This window comes from Eurosta solidaginis, chromosome 1, assembly GCF_040869045.1.
Source record: "Eurosta solidaginis isolate ZX-2024a chromosome 1, ASM4086904v1, whole genome shotgun sequence".
Classification (NCBI taxonomy): domain Eukaryota; kingdom Metazoa; phylum Arthropoda; class Insecta; order Diptera; family Tephritidae; genus Eurosta; species Eurosta solidaginis.
In genome coordinates this window covers 254707509-254728065 of record NC_090319.1, presented here as the reverse complement: position 1 = coordinate 254728065, position 20557 = coordinate 254707509, and the positions used below count along the sequence as shown (strand labels likewise).

Below are 20557 nucleotides of genomic sequence, written 5' to 3'. Positions count from 1 at the left end.
TCATCATTCGTATTGTATGGGAGTTTTCAAATTGAGCTGTCACTACCATTGTTTACTATATAGTTTGGCAGCTTAAGTAGAGGTTATGTTGCGAATAGAGTGGAAGGCAGTGGACTAGGCAGTCGAATGTCATATAATGAAGGAATGGTGTTCGGAGATTTTTCAAAGTTAAAAAAAAAATTATAAAAGCTTTAATATAAATAAAACTATTGTTTTAATAACAACAAAAACGCCATATATATTCTGTATACATACATTTGTAAGCAATATCTCACTTTAAAATTTTAATTAAATAATCTAAAGTTTTTTTTTGAAACTGAGTCGAGAACTGTGCGTGTGAATGTGCGAATTTTCACCGATCAGCTGTTAGTTGCGCTACTTGGTAAAATTTACAATGGTCACTACATAGAACACCTGGCTTTATTACATCATGGGCCGAACCCATGGTACAATTACCAGGTAGAAGCATTAGCGAAAATGCAACCCTCCCGTGTATTTTGTTGTTGCCGATTGTACATAAACTGTCAATCGTTCTTTCAGTTTCTTCTGTTAAAAGTGATGGAAGAAGAAAAATGTCAAATGTAATTTTCGTCAACAAAGCCGAAACAAAAAAAGAAAAAAGTTGGTTTGCTGATGAAGCTGGAGGAAAAAGGCATTTTAAATGGAAAATAAAGGTAATTAGCTGATTTTTAAATGATATATATTTAATTTAATGTTATTATTTATTTACATATAGCAGCTGAATCACTTCTTCAACGTTTCCAGCGCATCAACTCTTGGTAATTCTATACGACAGCATGACACTGATAATATGCGTCCATAAATATCGACAGAGGTGTTAAAAGACGCGCATTGACCTCGACAACAATAATCAGAAGGTGGAGGTAAAATATTTTGTGTTGGACAAGAGATATTTGCAAAAGAAGTTGAAAATTTTCAATTGAAAATTTTCATGTGCGCGTTGTAATGTTGATGATAATGTACCTACAAAAAAAATTGTGGACATAAGTGTTTTGTGCAGATACAGTTTTGGTCTCCAAACCGGTGTTGGACCCACCCAGATTAATTGTTTATAAGCGCGGCCGAAGGCCGCCAGCGCAACAATACTATGGATCCCACCCCGGTCTCGAAGCACTCCGGGGTCATTTTTCGATTTTTTGGGAATATCTTTTGAAAGAGCTAAAATTTTTCTTTTCCGCCTTCGGATTATTGTTATTGCATTTGGTGCTGCATGTTATCTTGCACTCAAAGAAATGGAATATGATAAGAAATTTATAAATTTTCTGTCGAAACGTTTATATGATCGCATCACTTCAAGATTATCACATGGTATATGTAATGGTGATCCAGAGCAAAGGTATAGTGGTTTATTAAATTTTTCATTACTTATGACCTTAAAAGATGTGGCGTTGTCTAGTGCCTCAGCATGTACTTCTGCATCACTGGAACCTACGTGCGATTGGAACTGATGAGGATTTGGCACATAGTTCAATAAGGTATACGAGTTTACCGTACTGAATTGTTAAGTTAATTTGAAAGTAATTTATTGTTAAATTTTTATAGATTTGGTATTGGTTGTTTTACCACCATTGAAGAGGTTCATTATATTACCGATACCTGCATCAAACATGTCGAACGTGTACGTGAAATGTCTCCATTATGGGAGATGGTGCTAGAACCAATTGATTTGAAAAATATCCAATGGTCGCAACATTAATTTTGTTTATGATATATAAATAAGGCACCGTTTTGTATTGTATGCATCTTTTTGTGTATGCATTTATATTCCAAAGCAGTTTAATGTAAAGTGAGTTACAACTTTTTTGGAATTATATTGTTCCTACTTTATCTGCCTAAGGTCGTTATTTTGTAGTATTAAAATTATATTGGGAAATGCTATTGCTAAATGTTTTTTGTAGTGGACCTTATTTTCAATACATGTATGTATGAGTGCTGACGTTACTGTCTCCAAGAGATGATGAAAATTTGGGATGAGATTTTATATAAAATGCTGAGTTGAATAAGTACTGATTTATTTTAAAATTTCATGTATTTTGTAAAGTAAAAATTAAGTAATTTAGTAACCTAATAAATATCGAAGATAATACATAATAACGTTTAACGTTGGAAACTCGTCGTGTCGGTATTTGAGGTGCAGATTTCTTTGAAGAATATGTACTCCATGTCTTTAGATGTAATCTTTTTAATTAAAAAAAGCACGGTTGTATTGGATACTAGTTCGGTTGTAGTACTGACTTCAATTACGGTTCCGGGTTTTCCTTCTGGCTCTAGCCAGGAGGCTTTTGTAGCAATTTCGGCTTTAGGTTGGATCTGGTATCGGTAGGTACCTGCTACGGTAAAAGTTCGGCTTGGAATATTTCCGTTTTCAACTCCAGTATCGGTTATACTCCAGTTTTTTTCTTGTCATCATATGGATGATATAAATAATCCAAAAGTAAATCTATAGCATGTAAAACATAATTGTCTAGCAATATTTTCTCTTCGCAAACTGTTTGTGGCCCTGATAAGGGCAGCTTTTCGTAGGTATAATTCTTTAGCATTTTTTTCTCTTTGTTGACTAGTGGTGGCCCTGATAAGGGCCGTTTTGCGTATACTTGTATAGCATATTTTCGCTCTTTGTAAACTAATGGTGGCCCTGAAACTAGGGGAGGTTACTGCGTCTGGGTTTCACGGCTTATTCGTGGTACATCATGCATATCCGTTTGTGTGCTGCAGCTGTTCCGTGCGAAGTATTGACCTTTCGCTCCAACGGTGTCACTTAAAAAAAAGCGAACATGTAGAAGGGACTTTATTATTTATCCTTTGTCCTTCCTTCACGTTGTAGCGGCGAAAGATTGTCCGATATTTTGGTAGATAACTGTAGGAATGCCGTTGGGGACGATGAGACAACTTCCGTTTTTTGCAAACTCTTGATTAGCACTGCTAAGTCATACATAAAATTATATTATATTTTTTATCTTACAACATTCGGGAAACAATATTTACATCAAAGACGGTAAATATAGCGATGGAGTGGAGTTGGGCATCAAATTTACTCTCTGAGCTCCCACAATAAGGTCACAGGCCTGAAAATGGAGCGAAAAAGTTAAGCCATTTTAGGGAAGCTAACGCCACAAGCTTTTTCCAAATTTTTCCTCTTCCTTGATCTTGCGGGGTAATTCTTTACTTTAGCTCACAACTGCAAAAACTCGTGCAAAAATATCGGGAGGTGTTAAAAAAATGCGTTTTGGACTCAGGACGACGAATCCGAAAGCGAAAATTAAAAATTTTATTTCTGTCAAAAAATATTCCCAAAAAACTGAAAAATGGCACCGGAGCGCTCCGAAACCGGGGATGGAATCCATAGTATTTTTGCGCAGGTAATAGTCTAGTTGAGGGGTCAACTGCTAATACGCTACCAGAGACGCGTCTTGACATCAGTATTAATAATCCGAAGGCGGAAAATAAAAATTTTAATTCGTTCAAAAGATATTAACGAAAAACCAAAAAAGGCCCGCGGGTACCTCCGAAACCGGGGGTGGGATCCGTAGTAATTTTGCGCAGACCACCTTTCTGCGTTGGCAGCCTTCGGCCGCGCTTATAAAAAATTACCATGGGAGACCAAATATATATCCACGCAAAACACTTTTACCCACAGTTTTTTTTTGTGGGTACACAACACCATCAAAATTACAACAGCCACATGGAAATTTTCAACTTTGTAAATATATCTGGAAAGAAATAAAATTTTCAATTTCCGTTTTCGGATTCGTGGTCCTGAATCCAAAGCGCGTCTTTTGACACCTCTCCCGATATTTTGGACGACTTTTAGTAGTTGTGAGCTAAAGTAAAGAATTACCTAATAAATTTTCACATCAAAAGTAAATAAACAAAAAATGTAAACATAAACAAAGTTTGACATTTTATGACCACCTCCGAATGAAAAAACATATAAAATGCAACTCTGATGCTTTTACCTGGTTATTGTACCATGGCCGAACCACAATGAACTGTCTCATATAGATACGTTAAACGCAATCGTATGCATGCCAGTAACATCGCCACAATCGCGGAAGATATTGCATTTGTGAATATAAAGGAACTTCAGACTTAGCAATTGAAACTTATTTCGCTTTGCCCATTCACATACAAAATGTCGCGAAGCACTGTTATAAACTCTATCACTATACAAGAAAAATATTCGTTAACATATTTTATCCTCTATTCATTTGCAGATTTTAATTGTGAAACACGATGGAAAAATACCAAAGAGTGAAAAATACAATTTCACTTGCAAAATGTGAAAGTACAGTTAGCCAAAGCAAATGTCGAACTCTTCTTCTTATGCTTTGATTGTAACAAAAGTAGGAAATTGGCTACTTCTTCATGTCAAATGGCGATAGCACCGCTCGATCTGCCGTTCTCCATAAAAATACATGTAATCCATGACGACATGACTATTCAGGTGTTCCCATCCCGTTGGCGTTTTCTCTTATTCTGAGAAATCTGGCAAGCATATTATTGTTTATCATACATGGCTGCCTTTGAATTATACTGCAGTCTGAGTAGATTTTCCCATAGTGTACCTACACATTGTACAGGTTTACAAGTATGATATGTATGAGAGGGAAACAATTTCTTTCCCTTTCTAACACACGGCAGTTTGACACTTCGGTCAGTGTCAAACTAGCGTGGAACCTGCGTGGAACATGAGTTTTGACACTGAACGAAGTGTCAAAATTACCGGGGTTGCTTCGTCGAAAGCGACACAGGGAAGGGAAAAAGGGATCGGAATATCAGATATGGGTTGCTGTGATGGTAAATTTCTTTTAACGAATTTAGTAGGAAATTTTAAGTGCACCCATGTGGGTCCTTCAGAAAATTATAAAAAAGTCTTCCATTGGGGTATCTGAGGACGCGTAGTTATTTCAGTATTAAGAATACAAACACGGGAGTTAAGTTTTTCTACCCGTTCAAAAGTTCTCCGCGAAAAACAGTTTGAAACCGAGGTCGACTGCAATAACCCGTCCAAAAAAGCGGAAAGAAAAATGAATAGACGCGTTTTGTCCTGTTGTCAATAGTCCGAAGAGAAAAAGTATTCGAATTATTGGAAGCGAGGCAAAAACGCGTCTATTAATACCTCCCCCGGCGGTTTTGGTCGTGTTTTAGCAATCGTCCCCGTAAAAAAGTATCACAATTTGTTAATTAAAATTGTCCAAAATATATGGTTATTAAAGAGAGATGTAATTAAGTGCTCGTTTGAAAGTAAATAAATATATTTCTTTGTAATATAAGAAAAAAAATTTTAAGCAGTTTTCGATAGCAGCTACTAAACTTTGTTTGGTCCTAAGAAGTACAACAGTGCCAAATAGCATCCACAAAAAAAACGAACAAGAACAAGCATTTTATCAGGTGAGCGTGGCTGTGTATGTGCGTGCTGCTACATATCCTACTTGTAGACCTGTACAATGTACCTACACAAGTGTGTCAACTAAGCGATAAACGTCAAAACTACAAACAGCCTCCCTCACCTGATGCAAATCTCAAGCCTAGAGTTGCATTTTTGGTACGTAAGAGTACTTCAAGCTGAGTTGCATTTGATAGTTTAATAAAACTTTGTAGTATTTACAGATGAAATAGTTGCATATATTTCCGCGGAAATAAGAATACTAGAATATTTGTAGCCTGCAACAATGCGGAAACATACGGAAAGCAAAATTTATTTAAATTAGAGTCAAAATATAAAGCGCCACACGTGTAACATGGAAAATTTCACGCTTTGGTCGCTTCAAAGCAAAGATAACGTACGGCGTTTCATTGTTTTTTGTATGGCGTTGTCAAAGCGTAGGCAGGCAACCAAAGCATTTATGTAAATTTTTCGATACTTCGCCCGATAGATGAATTAATAGCCGTGTTTTTTAACACGCGTATATCCGTTTACGCTTAAACTTTATATTGACTGCTAAGAGACAAACTATAAATACACCTCTGAAATTGCTGCGCATAAATTTTGTCCTACTAAATTTCAATACGCATTATACTCAGATGTAACTGAAATATGTGTCTTTGTTTCACCCTCTACACTAATTCTATGTATTCTATGTGTGTCCACAATTCATCGCAATTGATTCAGCTATATGTTATACCCTATGTCCATCAGAGCGTTGCGTCTCCGCTTTTCGGTATACCCTGTTGCTGTAGCTAGTTGTTTAACCACAGCCGCGCAAACGAAACGTATACGCGCGTGTTAAAAAACACGGCTAATGAATGCAAAACAACCAAAGCGTCTGTGTAAATCCGCCTTAATTTTTATAGCTGTGAAAGTCTCCTGCAAATAAAATGGTGGTGTAAGTGCAAACAAATCAAACTCCTATATGACACTACTTTATTTTCTACCTATTTTTCTTGTATTTTCCCTTATATTTTTTATCGAGGGAGCCATAAAGGTTTCAGTACTGGTATAAATGTGTAAACTATATTTAAAAAAACTAACGAAATACAAGAAAAATACAACGTAGTTCATTCAAAACAAACAAGCAGTTTGTATTTCGATAGGGTTTTTTCACATTAGGCCAGTTTTTCTTTATTTTTTCTGACAAATGAAACCTTTGTTTTTAGTTTCAAAATTTTGTGCATAAAAACACAACTAAATTCAGAGTGTAAATTGTGTGTGCAAATGAGCTTTCAATAAGTGTACATTTTTCAGTTTTTCATAGTTAAGAAATTGACCTCCAAATTCTTGTGTTACACAAATATAGTGAACATGGGTACAGAAATTCAAATTAAAAAGTTTTTCACAATAATTTGAAAAACTCTAAGTTCTGCTTTTTACACTTAAAGGAGTAACCCTCCGTAATAAATTAAACTTTTAATGAATATCAATATCTCTGAACTGAAACTTTTCGCCATGATATAAAATTAAAATGCTGTGGAACAGGAGTAACACTTTTGTGACTACATCAGAAAGAAGTCAACACACTTGTACTTGTACAATATGGATTTTTCTTTACGTTTATATTAGCTTCATCCATTGTGGATAAGGCAAGTGATAACCTCTGCATAGACGCCAAAATTACAAATAGAACCGATCACCGGATTTTTTAATTGACTATCGTGGTCTCGTTCTGTATCTCTTTCTATCACCCGCTGAAGATACCCGGCCCTAAAGGGCGAATTAATGGTGACTTATAACCATAAAGCCATAACCAGATAAAACAGCTGATCGAACCTACCTTATGGAAATCAATGTAATCGATTAATAGTGCCATACCATAATACTATTTTCACACAGACGGCTTATTGAATAATAAAGGCAAGTTTCTACATTAAGACGCTTATTGAGCTCAATCTACCCTACAAAATTCGAATCAATTATTATTTCATTAGTAGCTAATCGAATGCCTAATGAAGTCAAAAGCACAATGCAACTCTGTTGGCAGCGTTCCGCTTCCGTTTCCGCTTCTTAGTTTTTGGTGTGTTCAGTGCTTAAAAATGTCATTTGTCAAAGTAAATGTCATTGTCTGCATGGAGGAACGATACAAGGTGGCCGCATCGAACAGCTGATTATAACCTTTTTTATTTTATTTGATACATCAACTACCGGCGCAGTACGATTTTGACATTTGTCCATCGAATTTACAAGTACATGGAATTTTTTTTGTTTGTAGGTATGTCACCATGCTCCCACCTTGTATCGTTCCGCCATGATTGTCTGTCTCATCCTTCATACTAATCGAGCAGTTACTTCTGTGTGAAAGCAAAAAATTTACGATTTCATTAGCAGGTGAAATGAGATCATTAAGTTTCTGTGTGAAAACAGTATAAGGCAAGGTGCACACGAGGCTACGCGTCATAGACGCTACAGGCGAAATTTGTACGCTTTGATGCCGAACACATGTATTTGAATGGAGAGTTGCATACGAGGCGTCAGCTGCATGAAAGCGACAAAGCATGAAATTTTCGTGTAGCTAAGCGTACAGCAATGTTGGTCGCTGAGCGTACGTACGCTTGAAAAAAAGGAAGAACAAGATGTTTGTTTACATTTTTTGTATGCAAATTTGTGTAATTTGTTAAAAAATGTTACTTTAGTTAATAAAAGTGCGTGAAAGGTATATTACCAAAGCGAAAAAGAGTATTAAACATTACAACAGCATGGTTAGACATTGTTGAAGCGTTTAAAAGGCTAAAAAGTGTTGGAAACTAGAAATCACTTTTTCTCTAGTCCGCGGTGGTTTAAAATTGCCGTTCATAATTTACAAAGACACGGGGATGCAAACAACGTTTAATACCTATTTTCCTTTGATTTCGGGGACGGATATAGCTGAAGAAATTTAATTTTTTATTTTTTTCAATAATTGTTTGCTTTTTGTAGCGACCATCGAAAGTAGCTTCGTGTGCAGATCTTGAGGCGTAGAGAAATTATAGCTATATGAAATATCTTGTACGCGTCTATGACGCGTAGCCTCGTGTGCACCTTGCCTTACGCTAACTCGCTTACATTGATTTCCTTAAGGCAGGTTCGATCAGCTGTTTTATCTGGTTATGGCTTTATGGTTATAAGTCAGCATTAATTCGCCCTAAGTACCGCCATATTCACCACCATCCTATCAAAGCGCTGACAAAATGCTAACAAGTAGCCATATTGAACATCCTGTGAGGCAGTTGACGGGGAAGAGGGAATATTTAGAATAAGGTGCCACGATTTTCCAACTTTTCTCTTTTTCGAGGGGTGGCGGGGGTCCAAAAATCACAAAATTATCATCCGCAACTCAAGGAAACTCTTAGTTTATGAAATACTAGCCTTTACCCGCGGCCCCGTCCGCAAGGAGAAAATTAAATATATGGGATATTCACGTTAGCCTGCTTATCAAGTTATCTGTTTAAAAAGATGTTTCTGTCTAATACATTTTATTTTTGTAATTGAGTAAAAAAAGAACTAAATGAGCTGATAACCTGATAGGATCCCCAAATGATCCCGAAATTATCCAGAAAAATCCACGAAATGACCCCGACGCTATCGCGGACAGATCCCGAAAACCATCTAGAAATGCCACGGAAGGGTCTCCAAAAGTTCCCGGAATAGTCCCAAAAAACCCGAAATGACAACGACACGATTCTAGACTTATCCAGAGAACCACAAAGAAATGATGCCTGAAGGGTACCAAAATGATCCCGAAATAGTCCCGAAAAAGTTCCGAAATGACCCTGACGGGCTCCCGGACGGTTCTCAAAAACCATCCAGAAAATATCCAGGAAGGGTCCTTAGGGGATCCACGACGGATCGCGAAAACCATACAGAAATTATTCCGGAAGGGTCCCAAAATGATCCCGTATTAGTCTCGAAAAAGTCCTGAAATGACCCCGACGGGATCCCAGACGGATTCAGAAAACTATCCAGAAATGATGCCGGAAAGATCCTCAAATGATCCCCTAATAGTCCCGAAATGACCCTGACGGGATCCCGGACAGATCTCGAAATCCATCCAGAAATGATCTTGGAAGGGCCCAAAATAATCGCGAAACAATCTCTAAAAAGTCCAGAAATTACCCCGACGGGATCCCGCACGGATCCCAAAAACTATCCAGAAATGATCCCGAAATGACCGAAAACCATCCAGATTTTTATGCCGGAAGGGACCCCAAATGATCATGATCCCGAAATAAACCCGAAAAAGTTCCGAAATGACCCGGAAGGGATCCCGGACGGATCCCGAAAACCATCCAGAAATTATGCCGAAAGGGTCCCCAAATGATCCGATACCAGTCGATAAAAAGTCCCGAAATAACCCCGACGGGATCCCGGACGGATCCTCAAAACCATATAGAAATGATGCCGGAAGGTACCCCAAAGGATCCCGAAATAGTTCCGTAATGAACCTGACGGGATCCCGAACGGATCCCATAAACCATCTAGAAATGGTGCCGGAAGGTATCTCAAATGATCCCGAAATAGTACCGAAATGACACTGACGGGATCCCGGACGGATCCCGAAAACCATCTAGAAATGATGCCGGAAGGTACCCCAAATGATCCCGAAATATTCCCGAAATGACCCCGACGGGATCCGGTACGGATCCCGAAAACCATCCAGAAATGATGCCGAAAGGCTCCCCTAATTATCCCGTATTAGTCCCGAAAAAGTCCCGAAATGACCCCGACGGAATTCCTGACGGATCCCGAAACGCATCCAGAAATAATGCCGAAAGGATCCCCAAATCATCCCGTATTAGTCGAGAAAAAGTCCTGAATTGACCCCGTCGGGATCCCGAAAACTATCCAGAAATGATGCCGGAAGGTACCTCAAAGATCCTGAAATAGTACCGAAATGACCCCGACGGGATCCCGGACGGGTCCCGAAAACCATCTAGAAATGATGCCGTAAGGTACCCCAAATGATCCCGAAATAGTCCCGAAATGACCTCGACGGGATATCGGACGGATCCCGAAAACCATCCAGAAATGATGCCGAAAGCGTTCCCAAATGATCCCGTATTAGTCGAGAAAAATTCCCGACGTGATCCCGGACGGATATTCAAAACCATATAGAAATGATGCCGGAAGATACCCCAAAGGATCCCGTATTAGTCGAGAAAAAGTCCCGAAATGACCCCGACGGGTTCCCGGACGGATTCCGAAAAGCATCCAGATATGATTCCGAAAGGGTCCCCAAATGATCCCGTATAAGTCGAGAAAAAGTCGCGAAATGACCAAGACGGGATCCCGGACGGATCCCGAAAACCATCTAGCAATGGTGACGGAAGCTTCCCTAAATGATCCTGTATTAGTCGAGAAAAATTCCTCAAATTATCACGACGGGATCCCGGACGGATCCCGAAAACCATCTAGAAATGATGCCGGAAGGTACCCCAAATGATCCCGAAATAGTCCCGAAATGGCCCCGACGGGATCCCGGACGGATCCCGAAAACCATCCAGAAATGATGCCGAAAGCGTCCCCAAATGATCCCGTATTAGTCGAGAAAAAGTCCCGAAATGACCCCGACGGGTTCCCGGACGGATCCCGAAAAGCATCCAGATATGATGCCGAAAGGGTCCACAAATGATCCCGTATAAGTCGAGAAAAAGTCCCGAAATGACCAAGACGGGATCCCGGACGGATCCCGAAAACCATCCAGAAATGATGCGGAAAGCGTCCCCAAATGATCCCGTATTAGTCGAGAAAAAGTTCCGAAATGACCCCGACGGGATCCCGGACGGATCCCGAAAACCATCTAGAAATGATGCCGGAAGGTACCCCAAATGATCCCGAAATAGTCCCGAAATGACCCCGACGGGATCCCGGACGGATCCCGAAAACCATCCAGAAATGATGCCGAAAGCGTCCCCAAATGATCCCGTATTAGTCGAGAAAAAGTCCCGAAATGACCCCGACGGGTTCCCTGACGGATCCCGAAAGGCATCCAGATATGATGCCGAAAGGGTCCCCAAATGATCCCGCATAAGTCGAGAAAAAGTCCCGAAATGACCAAGAGGGGATCCCGGACGGATCCCGAAAACCATCTAGCAATGATGACGGAAGCTACCTTAAATGATCCTGTATTAATCGAGAAAAAGTCCCGAAATTACCACGACGGGATCCCGGACGGATCCAGAAAACCATCTAGAAATGAAGCCGGAAGGTACCCCAAATGATACCGAAATAGTCCCGAAATGACCCTGACGGGATCCCGGACGGATCCCGAAAACCATCTAGAAATGAAGCCGGTAGGTACCCCAAATGATCCCGAAATAGTACCGAAATGACCCTGACGGGATCCCGGACGGATCCCGAAAACCATCTAGCACTGATGCCGGAAGCTACCCCAAATGATCCCGTATTAGTCGAGAAAAAGTCCCGCAATTACCCCGAAGGGATCCCGGACGGATCCAGAAAACCGTCTAGAATTGAAGCCGGAAGGTACCCCAATGATCCCGAAATAGTCCCGAAATGACCCTGATTGGATCCTGGACGGATCCCGAAAACCATCTAGCAATGATGCCGGAAGGTACCTCAAATGAACCCCTATTAGTCGAGAAAAAGTGCCAAAATTACCCTGAAGGGATCCCGAAAACCATACAGAAATGATGCCGAAAAGGTCCCGAAATGATCCCGTATAAGTCGAGAAAAAGTCCCGAAATGACCAAGACGGGATCCCGGACGGATCCCGAAAACCATCCAGAAATGATGCCGAAAGCGTCCTCAAATGATCCCGTATTAGTCGAGAAAAAGTCCCGAAATGACCCCGATGGGATCCCGGACGGATCCCGAAAACCATCTAGAAATGATGCCAGAAGGTACCCCAAATGATCCCGAAATAGTACCGAAATGACCCCGACGGGATCCCGGACGGATCCCGAAATCCATCCAGAAATGATGCCGAAAGCGTCCCCAAATGATCCCGTATTAGTCGAGAAAAAGTCCCGAAATGACCAAGACGGGATCCCGGACGGATCCCTAAAACCATCTAGCAATGATGCCGGAAGCTACCCCAAATGATCCCGTATTAGTCGAGAAAAAGTCCAGAAATGACCCCGACGGGATCCCTGATGGATCCCGAAAACCATCTAGAAATGATGCCGGAAGGTACCCCAAATGATCCCGAAATAGTCCCGAAATGACCCCGACGGGTTCCCGGACGTATCCCGAAAAGCATCCAGAGATGATGCCGAAAGGGCCCCCAAAAGATCCAGTATAAGTCGAGAAAAAGTCCCGAAATGACCAAGACGGGATCCCGGACGGATCCCGAAAACCATCTAGCAATGATGCCGGAAGCTACCCCAAATGATCCCGTATTAGTCGAGAAAAAGTCCAGAGATGACCCCGACGGGATCCCTGATGGATCCCGAAAACCATCTAAAATGATGCCGGAAGGTACCTCAAAGGAACCCGTATTAGTCGAGAAAAAGTCCCAAAATGACCCTGAAGGGATCCCGAACGGATCCCGAAAACCATACAGAAATGATGCCGAAAAGGTCTCCAAATGGTCCCGTATTAGTCGAGAAAAAGTCCCGAAATGACCCCGACGGGATCCCTGATGGATCCCGAAAACCATCTAGAAATGATGCCGGAAGGTACCTCAAAGGAACCCGTATTAGTCGAGAAAAAGTCCCAAAATGACCCTGAAGGGATCCCGAACGGATCCCGAAAACCATACAGAAATGATGCCGAAAAGGTCCCCAAATGATCCCGTATTAGTCGAGAAAAAGTCCCGAAATGACCCCGACGGGATCCCGGACGGATCCCGAAAACCATCGAGAAATGATGCCGAAAGGGTCCCCAAATAATCCCGTATTAGTCGAGAGAGGGCCCCGAAATGACCCTGACGGGATACGGACGGAACCCGAAAACCATCCAGAAATGATGCCGAAAGGGTCCTCAAATGATCCCGTATCAGTCGAGAAAAAGTCCAGAAATTACCCCGACGGGACCCGGACGGATCCCGAAAACCATCCAGAAATGATGCCGAAAGGGTCCACAAATGATCCCGTCTTAGTCGACAAAAAGTTCCGAAATGACCCCGACGGGATCCCGGACGGATCGCGAAAACCGTCAAGAAATGATGCCGGAAGGGTGCCCAAATGATCGCGAAATAGTCCCGAAAATGTCCCAAAATAATCCCGACGGAATCCCGGACGGATCCCGAAAACTATACACAAATGATCCCGGAAGGGTCCCAAAATAATCCCGGAATAGTCCCGAAAAAGTCCAGAAATGACCCCGGCGGGATCGCGGACGGATCCCGAAAACCATCCAGAAATGATCCCGGAAGGGTCTCGATATGACCCAAACGGGATTCCAGATAGGGTGAAGATAATTATAAAACCATGTTATAAGGCAACAGGCGCGTTGGAGCGAATGAAGAGTTACAAAGAAACATACAGGTAAAGCTAATAAAAGCGTGCTAATAAAAACAATTGAAGGAGGGCGGATGGCGGGAGGAGGAGAGTACCACTGATCGTTTTTCCAAAATTGTTTAGATCTCGATCTGTATGAGCCAGATACCAAAAATTATTGATTTTAGGACAAAATTTACATTGAGTTATAACAATTTATAGATTTTGAACGAGAGGGGAAAGGAGGGGGGGGGGGGGTGTATCACTGCTCACTTTGTAAGCCCTCGACTTATTTCACCCATTGAGTTTGTAATATTGGTGAAGGTCAGTATACGTAAAGTTATAATGTGTAAAAATTGTTAAAAAGTAATTATTCGAAGGGGTCGTGGGACCCCCTTTCCATGTTCGAAAAAAATTTCGCCAGTAGCTTATTATCTCTGTCCCAAATTTCATCAAAATCCGTGAAGCCGTTCTGGCGTGATTCAGTCGCAAAGACAAAAAAATATAATAATTAAATTATAACTGTTCATAGGGGGCGGAGACCACGCCCCTTTTGAAAAATATATAGCTAGTAGATCCTTCTAGACTATTGGCTATATGTGTGCAAAATTTCATCCAAATCGGTCCATCCGTTCTTGCGTGATTGAGTCACAAAGACAAACGTCTGGACAAACATCCAAACATCCAAACATCTAAACATCCAAACATCCAAACTTTCCCATTTATAATATATACTAGCCTTTACCCGCGGCCCCGTCCGCAAGGAGAAAATTAAATATATGGGATATTCACGTTAGCCTGCTTATCAAGTTATCTGTTTAAAAAGATGTTTCTGTCTAATACATTTTATTTTTGTAATTGAGTAAAAAAAGAACTAAATGAGCTGATAACCTGATAGGATCCCCAAATGATCCCGAAATTATCCAGAAAAATCTACGAAATGACCCCGACGCTATCGCGGACAGATCCCGAAAACCATCTAGAAATGCCACGGAAGGGTCTCCAAAAGTTCCCGGAATATTCCCAAAAACCCCGAAATGACAACGACACGATTCTAAACTTATCCAGAGAACCACAAAGAAATGATGCCTGAAGGGTACCAAAATGATCCCGAAATAGTCCCGAAAAAGTTCCGAAATGACCCTGACGGGCTCCCGGACGGTTCTCAAAAACCATCCAGAAAATATCCAGGAAGGGTCCTTAGGGGATCCACGACGGATCGCGAAAACCATACAGAAATTATTCCGGAAGGGTCCCAAAATGATCCCGTATTAGTCTCGAAAAAGTCCTGAAATGACCCCGACGGGATCCCAGACGGATTCCGAAAACTATCCAGAAATGATGCCGGAAAGATCCTCAAATGATCCCCTAATAGTCCCGAAATGACCCTGACGGGATCTCGAACGGACTCCTAAATGACCCTGACGGGATCCCGGACAGATCTCGAAATCCATCCAGAAATGATCTTGGAAGGGCCCAAAATAATCCCGAAACAATCTCTGAAAAGTCCAGAAATTACCCCGACGGGATCCCGCACGGATCCCAAAAACTATCCAGAAATGATCCCGAAATGACCGAAAACCATCCAGAAATTATGCCGGAAGGTACCCCAAATGATCCCGAAATAGTCCCGAAATGACCCTGGCAGGATCCCGTACGGATCCCGAAAACCATCCAGAAATGATGCCGAAAGGCTCCCCTAATTATCCCGTATTAGTCCCGAAAAAGTTTTGAAATGACCCCGACGGAATTCCTGACGGATCCCGAAAAGCATCCAGAAATAATGCCGAAAGGGTCCCCAAGGGTGCCGTAAGGTACCTCAAATGATCCTGAAACAGTACCGAAATGACCCCGACGGGATCCCGGACGGATCCCGAAAACCATCTAGAAATGATGCCTGAAGGTACCCCAAATGATCCCGAAATAGTCCCGAAATGACCTCGACGGGATACCGAACGGATCCCGAAAACCATCCAGAAATGATGCCGAAAGCGTCCCCAAATGATCCCGTATTAGTCGAGAAAAATTCCCGAAATGACCCCGACGCGATCCCGGACAGATCCTCAAAACCATATAGAAATGATGCCGGAAGGTACCCCAAAGGATCCCGAAATAGTTCCGTAATGAACCTGACGGGATCCCGAACGGATCCCATAAACCATCTAGAAATGGTGCCGGAAGGTATCTCAAATGATCCCGAAATAGTACCGAAATGACCATGACGGGTTCCCGGACGGATCCCGAAAAGCATCCAGATATGATGCCGAAAGGGTCCCCAAATGATCCCGAAATATTCCCGGACGGATCCCGAAAACCATCCAGAAATGATGCCGAAAGCATCCCCAAATGATCCCGTATTAGTCGAGAAAAAGTCCCGAAATGACACTGACGGGTTCCCGGACGGATCCCGAAAAGCATCCAGATATGATGCCGAAAGGGTCCCCAAATGATCCCGTATAAGTCGAGAAAAAGTCCCGAAATGACCAAGACGGGATCCCGGACGGATCCCGAAAACCATCCAGAAATGATGCCGAAAGCGTCCCCAAATGATCCCGTATTAGTCGAGAAAAAGTCCCGAAATGACCCCGAAGGGTTCCCGGACGGATCCCGAAAAGCATCCAGATATGATGCCGAAAGGGTCCCCAAATGATCCCGTATAAGTCGAGAAAAAGTCGCGAAATGACCAAGACGGGATCCCGGATGGATCCCGAAAACCATCTAGCAATGGTGACGGAAGCTACCCTAAATGATCCTGTATTAGTCGAGAAAAAGTCCCGAAATTATCACGACGGAATCCCGGACGGATCCCGAAAACCATCTAGAAATGATGCCGGAAGGTACCCCAAATGATCCCGAAATAGTCCCGAAATGGCCCCGACGGGATCCCGGACGGATCCCGAAAACCATCCAGAAATGATGCCGAAAGCGTCCCCAAATGATCCCGTATTAGTGGAGAAAAAGTCCCGAAATGACCCCGACGGATTCCCGGACGGATCCCGAAAAGCATCCAGATATGATGCCGAAAGGGTCCACAAATGATCCCGTATAAGTCGAGAAAAAGTCCCGAAATGACCAAGACGGGATCCCGGACGGATCCCGAAAACCATCCAGAAATGATGCCGAAAGCGTCCCCAAATGATCCCGTATTAGTCGAGAAAAAGTTCCGAAATGACCCCGACGGGATCCCGGACGGATCCCGAAAACCATCTAGAAATGATGCCGGAAGGTACCCCAAATGACCCCGACGGGATCCGGGACGGATCCCGAAAACCATCCAGAAATTATGCCGAAAGCGTCCCCAAATGATCCCGTATTAGTCGAGAAAAAGTCCCGAAATGACCCCGACGGGTTCCCGGACGGATCCCGAAAAGCATCCAGATATGATGCCGAAAGGGTCCCCAAATGATCCCGTATAAGTCGAGAAAAAGTCCCGAAATGACCAAGACGGGATCCCGGACGGATCCCGAAAACCATCTAGCAATGATGACGGAAGCTACCTTAAATGATCCTGTATTAGTCGAGAAAAAGTCCCGAAATTATCACGACGGGATCCCGGACGGATCCAGAAAACCATCTATAAATGATGCCGGAAGGTACCCCAAATGATCGCGAAATAGTCCCGAAATGAGCCCGACGGGATCCCGGACGGATCCTCAAAACCATATAGAAATGATGCCGGAAGGTACCCCAAAGGATCCCGAAATAGTTCCGTAATGAACCTGACGGGATCCCGAACGGATCCCATAAACCATCTAGAAATGGTGCCGGAAGGTACCCCAAAGGATCCAGAAATAGTTCCGTAATGAACCTGACGGGATCCCGAACGGATCCCATAAACCATCTAGAAATGGTGCCGGAAGGTATCTCAAATGATCCCGAAATAGTACCGAAATGACCCCGACGGGATCCCGGACGGATCCCGAAAACCATCCAGAAATGATGCCGAAAGGGTCCCCAAATGATCCCGTATAAGTCGAGAAAAAGTCCCGAAATTACCACGACGGGATCCCGGACGGATCCAGAAAACCATCTAGAAATGAAGCCGGAAGGTACCCCAAATGATACCGAAATAGTCCCAAAATGACCCTGCTGGGATCCCGGATGGATCCCGAAAACCATCTAGAAATGAAGCCGGTAGGTACCCCAAATGATCCCGAAATAGTACCGAAATGACCCTGACGGGATCCCGGACGGATCCCGAAAACCATCCAGAAATGATGCCGAAAGGGTCCCCAAATGATCCCGTATAAGTCGAGAAAAAGTCCCGAAATGACCAAGACGGTATCCCGGACGGATCCCGAAAACCATCCAGAAATGATGCCGAAAGCGTCCCCAAATGATCCCGTATTAGTCGAGAAAAAGTCCCGAAATGACCCCGACGGAATCCCTGATGGATCCCGAAAACCATCTAGAAATGATGCCGGAAGGTACCTCAAATGAACCCGTATTAGTCGAGAAAAAGTCCCAAAATGACCCTGAAGGGATCCCGAACGGATCCCGAAAACCATACAGAAATGATGCCGAAAAGGTCCCCAAATGATCCCGTATTAGAAGCGAAAAAGTCCCGAAATGACCCCGACGGGATCCCGAACGGATCCCGAAAACCATCCAGAAATGATGCCGGAAGAGCCCCCAAATGACCCCGGAAGAGCCCCGAAATGATCCCGAAAAAGTCCCCTAATTACCCCGACGAGATCCCGGACGGATCCCGAAAACCATCCAGAAATGATGCCGAAAGGGTCCCCAAATGATCCCGTATTAGTCGCGAAAAAGTCCTGAAATGACCCCGACGGGATGCCGGACGAATCCCGAAGACCATCCAGAAATGATGCCTAAAGGGACCCAAAATAACCCCGAAAAAGTCCCGTAATGATCCCGGCAACCATCAAGAATTTATCTCTCGAAGGTACGCAAATGATCCCGAAAGTACCCCGACGAGATCCCGGACGGATGCCGAAAACCATCCAGAAATGATGCCGGAAGGCTCCCCAAATGATCGCGAAATAATCCCGAAATGATTCCGGAATAGTCCCGAAAATGTCCTAAAATAACCCCGACGGGATCCCGGACGGATCCCGAAAACTATACAGAACTGATCCCGGAAGGGTCCTAAAATGATCCCGAAATAGTCCCGAAATTACCCCGGCGGGATCCCGGACCGATCCCGAAAACCATGCGGAAATGAACCCGGAAGGGCCTCGATATGACCCTTACGGGATTACAAATAAGGTGAAACTAATTATAAAACCATGTTAATAAGGCAGCAGTCGCATTGGAGCGAATGAAAAGTTACATAGAAACATACTGGTAAAGCTAATAAAAGCGTGCTAATAAAAACAATTGAAGGAGGGCGGATGGCGGGTGTAGAAGGAGAGGACTACTGATCGTTCCTCCAAAATTGTCTAGATCTCGATCTGTATGTGTTAGATACCAAAAACTATTGATTTAGGAGAAAATTTATATTGAGTTCTAACAATTTATAGATTTTACACCAGAGGGTGATAAAGGGGGGAGGGGGGCGGCGGAGTGTTTCACTGCTTACTTTGTGGGCCCTCGACTTATTTGACCCCTTGAGTCTGTGATATTGGTGAAGGCCAGTATACGTAAAGTTATAATGAGTAAAAATTATTAAAAAGTAATTGCTCGAAGGGGTCGTGGAACCCCCACCCCTCTTTCCATGTTCGAAAAAAATTTCGCTAGTAGACTACTGTCTGTGTCCCAAATTTCATCAAAATCCGTGTAGCCATTCTGGCGTGATTCAGTCGCAAAGACGAAAAAATATAATAATTAAATTATAACTGTTCCTAGGGGGCGGAGACCACGCCCATTTTGAAAAATATATAGCTAGTAGATCCTTCTAGACTATTGGCTATATGTGTGCAAAATTTCATCCAAATCGGACCAGCCGTTCTTGCGTTATTGCGTCACAAAGACAAACGTCTGGACAAACATCCAAACATCCAAACATCCAAACATCTTAACATCCAAACATCCAAACATCTTAACATCCAAACTTTCCCATTTATAATATATATTAGAATATTAGATATATTAGATTAGATTAGATAAGCTTTTTAATTTCCAAATTTAGTAAAATTTCAACTTAAGTCCTGCACTTAAAATTCGGGTCGCACATGTCGATAGCGATATCAAAAGACGCGTATTTGCGTCAAGATTCAGAATCCGAAAGCGGAAACTACATTTTTTATCTCGTTTAAAAGTTATTCGCGGAAAACGCGTCGGTACTATAGTCGCTTTTTTCGTTGTTGCAATTAAACAAACGAAAACAAATGAAGGTGGTGAATAGTGTTGCAAGCTCCGCAAAAATATCTTTTTAACTTGGTAGAAGATTATAAGGTGGTGACACGTCGGCATAAATGCAAACAAACATACACTATCAATGTATTTTGTTTTGTAATTCTCTGAATAATTTGAAATTAATTTATTTAATTGGAACAAGTGCAGAATACATACATTTGTCAAAAAAAAAAATAAAAAATTGGACTTTATAGAGATTTTTATGCTGATTCCAACGGTAATTCTGCGTAGAACACTTTTCTGCATAGGCGGCCTTCGGCCGCGCTTATAAAAAATAACCCTGGGCTACGCCATGCCAAGTCCGGGTGTGTGATATAACCGTGGCTACCGCCATGGTGATGTCCTTCTGCGTAGTACACCATTCTGCGCAGCACCTCAAATAATATTAGACTACAATTATTAAAAG

The 20557-nt window shown here is 42.5% G+C and overlaps 1 protein-coding gene and 1 long non-coding RNA gene across 2 annotated transcripts in view; both read left to right on the top strand.

The window, feature by feature from the left end:
* LOC137237120 (uncharacterized) overlaps positions 1-4502 on the top strand; it is a 137724-nt gene extending 133222 nt beyond the window's left edge. Inside the window, exon 3 of the mRNA XM_067760394.1 lies at positions 4236-4502. The gene's annotated coding sequence lies outside the window, so the exon portion shown is untranslated. The remainder of the gene's footprint in view (positions 1-4235) is intronic.
* On the top strand, positions 760-1709 carry LOC137242032 (uncharacterized). Its single transcript, XR_010950056.1, has 3 exons — positions 760-1357; positions 1418-1496; positions 1564-1709. It is a non-coding gene; the product is annotated as an uncharacterized lncRNA (long non-coding RNA).
* Positions 4503-20557: the final 16055 nt, after the last annotated feature.